We start from the raw sequence: 7,272 nt of genomic DNA on the forward strand, positions 1-7,272 counted from the left end.
CAGGAAGGTCAAAAGTGGCTAAAGAGGGAAGGGGTTAAGAGGTTAAAGTAAAGGGAAGAGAAATCCCAGTGCCCTGGTGCATTCATCAGGTTAATACAGAATTTGCATCATCACATCACAATTCCACCTCTATCAATACTGAGAAAACAGGCAATACATATGGAGGCTTTATTCTGCTCACCGTTTTATTCCTTATTTATTCCCTACTTCCGCTCTCCCTTATTTCCGGAATCAGTCAATCTCATAAAGTGACTGATTCGTGTAATATAGGTAGTAGGAATTTCCATATATAATAGTTCTTAAGATGTCCTGTATAAACGTTATCACCAAATAATTAAAAATTTAAAAGGAAATAGTGCAACACAGCAGGAGACACAAGTAGTTTTAGGGCATATTCACACACAGCAGATTTGTGGCAGACATTTCTGTTACTGTCCCATTCATCTGAATGGAACGTGCAGAAATCCATGCACCTGCTGCAGAAACAACCTTATTTAGGTGAATGGAATAGATTTTCAGCACTGAAATTTCTGCAACAAATTTGCTGTGTGTGAACATACTTTAAGGGTTCATTCCCACTTATGGATGCACAATACGGATCGTTTCTTTTTACAATTTGTTCATTTTTTATTCGTATTTGTTCTATTTTGTGTTAATGGATGAATTATTTTTATGCTGTGATTGTAATGTTTCTAGAATATCCCCGACCAGAGCGTCCGTCGGCAATGCTCTGGCTGGGAATTCCCCTCGTAGGGAGAGCCACAATGGCCCTATCCACAGGGAGGCGGGCGGGGGGGGGGTGCCGATATCTACAGGTGGAGTATGGGCACTATCTACAGGAAGGTGTGTGGCACTATCTACAGCGTCTGTGTTGCATCATCTACAGTGGGGCTGTGTCACCATCTACAGTGGGCTATGTGGCATCATCCACAGGGGGGCTATGTGGCATCATCCACAGGGGGGCTATGTGGCATCATCCACAGGGGGGCTGTGTGGCATCATCTACAGGGGGGCTGTGTTGCTCTTTCTAAAGGGGGCTGTGTGGCTCTATCTAAAGGAGGGCTGTGTGGCAGTACCTACAGGGGGGTCATGTGGCTCAATCTACAAGGGGGCCATGTGGCACATACTATAGGGGGGCCATGTGGCATTATCTACAGGAAGCAGAGTGCGGCAATATCTACAGGGAGCAGTGTGTGGCAATATCTACTGGGGCACTGAGTGTGTCAGTACCTACGCTGGTTTTTACACTACCAGTAGTGGTCAGCACATACCGCCTAGCCCTAGTGATAAAGTGAGACATCACCTGCCTGTAAACAACTAGATAACCAGAGAGATACCGGCCACCATAGTAGTTGTCAGCCAAACTAGTGCAGACATTTTTGTTCATTATTTGTATGCAGAAATTCTGGAAAGCCCCACACACTAGTCACACCTACCAGATAAGCCACACCCCCATAAGACACCCCCTAAAGACGCCACACCCTGAAGCTATGTTCACACAGCTTATTTTCAGACATTTTTCAGGCTGTAAACGCCCTGAAAAAGACTAAAAGAAACGGAAGCTGAACGCCTCCAAACATCTGCCCATTGATTTCAATGATAAAAATGGCATTTCGTTCCGACGGGGCATTTTTTAACGCGGCCATTTGTAAAAATGGCGCATAAAAAACGCCCCTTTTAAAGAAGTGCGGGTCACTTTTTGAGCCGTTTTTGGAGCCATTTTTCATTGTGTCAATAGAAAAACAGCTCCAAAAACGGCCGCAAAAAAGTTTTTCCCTTGAAAACAGCTCCGTATTTTACAGCCGTTTTTCGTTTAGCGTGTGAACTACCCTAAGTGTCCCTGGAAATATATTTCAAATGTTGGCAACTATGCAGGTGTAGGCGGTCACTGTATGGGGCATCAAAGGCTGAGGCACTCATGCGGATATCTAAGCCTTATGCTCTTATGGGGCATATGTGGCTGAAACTGTTCAGCAAACATTGTGGCTCAAAAATGGCAATGAGAAAATTTTGCTTGGCACTGCATAACTTGCTGCATTGCTTTCCTGCAGGAGGAGGGGTTTATGCCCCTTTTCCATTTTCAGGGGTTGAAGGAAAAATATTTAACCACTTCCCGACCGCACACTGTAAATTCACGTTGGTGCTTGCTGGGCTCTGTGCATCGCCGACATGAATTCACGGTAGGTGTTAATAGGGCGATTGGGTGTCTCAGAGTGGTGCTGACACCCGGCTGTTAACAGCTGTCTCTGGTCCCAGAGAGATGATCGGGACCTGATTGGAACACTTCAAAAAAATAAAATATAAAACAAGACCAGAATCACTATTTTTTGGTCACCATCCATCACAAAATTTAGAATAAAAAGTGATCAAGAAGTCAAATTACCGCTGAAATAGTACCAGAAAAACTACAACCCGTCCTACAAAAAACAAGCCCTTAAACAGCTTTTTTGACAGAAAAATAGAAAAGTTACGGCTCTCAGAATATGGTGACACAAAAAATTATTAATTTTATAAAAAAGTGATTTTATTGTGCAAATGCTGCAAAAAATAAAAAACCTATATACATATGTTATCACCGTAATCGTATCGACCCGCAGAATAAAGTAAAATGGTCATTTATAGCGCACGATGAATTGCGTAAAAAATAAAGCATTTAAAACTTCAAAATCGCTGTTTTTTGATCCTCTTAGCTCGCAAAAAATTTTTAATGATAGAGATCAAAAAGTTGTGTGGACCAAATCAGTACCAATAAAAACTACAGCGCGACCCGACAAAGATAATGCCTCACACCACTCAATCAACCAAAAAATAAAAAAGTTATGGCTCTCAAAATGTGGTGAAAAAAATATTTTTTTCTTTGTAAAAGTAGTAAAATATAAAAAAACTGTATAAATTTGGTATCACCGTAATCGTATTTCGCCACAGAATAAAGTTAAGTTGTCATTTTTACCACACGATGAAAGCCGTAAAACAGAACAATCGAGAAATTACAGTTTATTCCATTTTCACCCCGCAAAGAATTTTAGTTTTAGTTTCCCAGTACATTATATGGTACTTTAGATGATGTCAGTAGGATCTACAACTCCTTCCGCAAAAAAATAAGCCCTCACACCACTCTATTGACGGAAATATAAAAAAGTTCTGGCTCTTGGAAGGCCAGGAGTGAAAAACTAATATGGAAAAGGAAAAAAGTATCAGTCTTGAAAGGGTTCATTAATTTCTAATGAAAAAACATTTATGACCACCTGTGGGGTATATCCGTAATCGGGAGAAATTGCTTTACAAACTATTGGGCTGCTTTTTCTCCTTTATCCTTTGTGAAACTGAAAATTTCAACATTTTTGTGGAAAAAAATGTTAATATTCATCTTCACTGCATAATTCCACAAAATTCTGCATAAAACCTGTGGGGTCAAAATGCTAATTATATCTCTAGAAAAATTCCTTCAAGGGTGTAGTTTCCAAAATGGTGTCACTTGTGGGGGGGTTCCACAGTTTTGGCACCACAGGACCTCTTCAAACCTGACATGGTGCCTAAAATATATTCTAAAAAAAAAGGAGGCCCCAAAATCCACTAGGTGCTCCTTTGCTTCTGAGGCCGATGCTTCAGTCCAGTAACACATTAGGGCCACATGTAGGCTATTTCCTTAAACTGCAGAACCTGGGCAATAAATATTGAGTTGCGTTTCTCTGGTAATACCTTCTGTGTTACAGAATTTTTTTTTATTACAAATGAATTTCGGCAACAAAAATGAAATTTGTGAATTTCGCCTCTAATTTGCTTTAATTCCTGTGACACGCCTAAAGGGTTAAGAAACTTTCTGGTGCTGTTTTAAATACGTTCAGGGGTGCAGTTTTTAAAATGGGGTGAGTTATGAGGGGTTTCTAATATATAGTCCCCTCAAAGCCACTTGGTCTCTGAAAAAATAGCCTTTTGACATTTTCTTGATAATGTGAGAAATTGCTGCTAAAATTCTAAGTCTTGTAACATCCTAGAAAAATAAAAGGATGTAAAAAAAATGATGCAAACATAAAGTAGACATATGGGAAATGTTAACTAGTAACTATTTTGTGAGGTATTACTATCTGTTTTACAAGCAGATACATTTACATTTAGAAAGATACAAATTTTTGCACATTTTCACAAAATTTTGCTATTTTTCCACAAATAAATATTGAATTTATCGACCAAATAATTTCACTAACTTAAAGTACAATATGTCACGAGAAAGCGATCTCAGAATAGCTTGGATAGGTAAAAGCATTCCGGAGTTATTACCACATAAAGTAACACGTCGGATTTGAAAAAATCGTCTGGCTACAAAGCCAACACGGGCTGCATCCTGAAGGGGTTATAGAGGGGTTTGCTCAATAATTCTTAGTCCTGGGCCTACCTATGTTTTAAATCAGCCCTGTACACAAGTGCTGGTGTGCTGTAAATGTTATTTTAGTACTAAGCCCTTGATGTGTGCCTCCAAATTTTGAACATTGTTTTATTTTTCCATACAAAATTTTATGATGATTAAATTCATAATATATCATTTTCTCTGCTTTTCTTCTACAGAATTTGAAATCCCCTGCTTACCCATACACGGCCATAAAATTCTGACTGCCAGCAGCGACCACTAGGGGGATTGTGCTGAAGATGAAACTCCACCTGATTGCAATACAGGAGAGATTTAGAGCCCTGTATCCGAAACAAAAGGCACTCCGACTACTATAAAGCTATACTATGACACTAATCAGTACAGAATTTTGGACTTATATACTATAGGAGGTTCAAAGTTGGTGGTATATTTTAAGTACAATACTGTATCTGAAATAAGTGAAACCCAAGCTTAGTTTAGTTTTTATTATATATTATTTAAAAAAAATCTACGGGATACATTCCCTAATCTAATGGGACGATGCAAGGACTATTTAATAACAGCAGTATCTGAGATGATTTAACTTCCTGTTAATATTCCTGTCTTTGATGGCCGTTATTATTCTCCCTATGGAGTTCACAGATGCTTCTTTGCTCTACTGTTAGTATACGATCTTGCTTGTGAAGGGACATTTGCATCATAAGTATATATTAGGGAATACATAGTTATGCAATTCTCTGATATATATGTGTAGGTTCACCTTCAATATGTGTCCCCATATACCTCCGTACGTCTATTTATTTAACTCTTTAGCTAACACAGCTGTATACAGATTTGATATGCAAAATATTGTATAAATGAAGAAGAAAGAAGATTTAATGGGTGGATTCTGAACTCCGTTTATTCAAGGTGGATCCAAGTAAAAACTAGTATACTTATATTATCTGGGAGATTAAGGGCAAACCCAGCGGATTTACAGGTTCTTCCACCTAGTGCAATGCTGGCAGCAAACGCTCTAATTATGGCTTGTATTTACCAAGTGTCTGTTCCTGCCAAGCTTCTCTGAAATCTATCCACTGGAGGAATTATATTCAGAAATTCTAAATGAGAGAATAGAAAAATGAAACGACTTAGAAAATCATCTTATTACCAATACAGAAACTCAGTACTTTGATGTGAACAGTAAATTACTTGTTCTCTATCATTATACGACGGGGACTTTTATTTCTTTTTAGACCAATCCTGGTGTGCCAGCTCATGGCATAAGCATGTAATCCTAGCTGCCACATGGTCTTATGATTAACATCATTTGTGTACTTTGGATTAAGTTTATCTCAGGAAAGTTCAGGAAAGGACATGTATTTGACGTGAATTTTTAATACTTCATTTAAACAGGCATTCAATATGGAAATGACTTTGCATGTTATATATAGTGTACAGAATCTAAAAGAAAAAAACAACGTGCATCGACATGTCTTTTTGGTGAAAGCCTTCTTTGCATGATGCGAGTTTCTTCCTTGTGTGACTTTGCCATTAGGTGCTGAGACTTTAATTCATTACATTTGAAACAATGAAATTCAGAAAAATATTTATAATTTTACATATTTCTTTGAAATAAATGGTGGTTTACATCTTAGTCATAATCTCCCAGCATCACACAATTTAGACTCTGTTCACATCTGTGTTCGTTGGCCCCATCAAGGGTTCCATCGGGGTTTCCTTCACTTTTGATGGCAAGAATAGTGCAGCATGCATTGCAATTTTACCGCCAAAACAACAAAATAACACTCGTTAAGTGAGATGTACTAATTTAAAGAGGTTCTCCACCTAAATTTATTTGTAGGAAAATCTGGTGTAAGGTGACATGGGATATAGCATTGTTTGATTTCTGCCAGGCTGCTTTTCCCCGCTCTCTGCTGTTGGCACAGTGCCAATCCAACATTGCTAGGGATATATGGTTTGATAAGTACAATATTTAGTGGGGTTGTCATTCAGTCTGTCTTAGGCTTCGTTCACAACTGCGCCAGGCTCCCATTCCAATGTTCCGTCTGAGCTTTCTGTCGGAACAGGATCCTGACTGACACAAATGGAAACCAGAGGTTTCCGTTTCCATCACCATTGATTTCAATGGTGACGGATCCGGTGCCAATGGTTTCCGTTTGTCTCCGTTGTGCAAGGGTTCCGTCGTTTTGACGGAATCAATAGCGTAGTCGCAGATGTGAAAGAAGCCTTATAGATTCATCAGGTGTTCAATTCGAGGCATGATGCAGGGTGGTCTGAAAGCATAAAAGTGATAAGTTGGTGCGTTAAGAATCCCTTCCTGCTTCATAAGGGAAAATGTATCACTTTATATTTTAGATGCTAATTACAAATACATGCAGTGTATTTATGTATTTTATTTTCTTATTGTATTTTTTTTGTTTATTCTGTTCTATGTATACGAGTATGGGGGACAGCAGCCACATGGACATAAAAAAAACTGCTGTGGATTAGAGTCGCCCATCACGGCTGGAGACGATGTAGGGACCGTCTTCTTGGAGTACCGTAGAGTCGCTGTGGTGAAGGACCTGCGGCCGGAAGTGACAACACAGTGTGATCTCGAGACTGAAGTGGAGATCACGCTGGGCTGTGAGGAGAAGACCTGTATGATGTGGATTGGACAGTGCCATACAGTTGTCTTTACACCGCCCATTAGATTAGTTAGTTGATAGGGAATTAATAAACTGGTGACAGAGTCCCTTTAAGGCCGGTGATTGACACTGTCAGTCACCGCAGAGGGAGGTGGGGGGAGCGGGGAAATGCTTCTCTCATCAATATTGTTTTGTGACATTTTGGCTACTAGAAGTTTGGACCTGTAACTGTAATAGGCTGCTCTTACATAGGACAGCATATTAAACTGACAGATC

This window comes from Rhinoderma darwinii, chromosome 3 (genome assembly GCF_050947455.1).
Source record: "Rhinoderma darwinii isolate aRhiDar2 chromosome 3, aRhiDar2.hap1, whole genome shotgun sequence".
Lineage (NCBI taxonomy): Eukaryota > Metazoa > Chordata > Amphibia > Anura > Rhinodermatidae > Rhinoderma > Rhinoderma darwinii.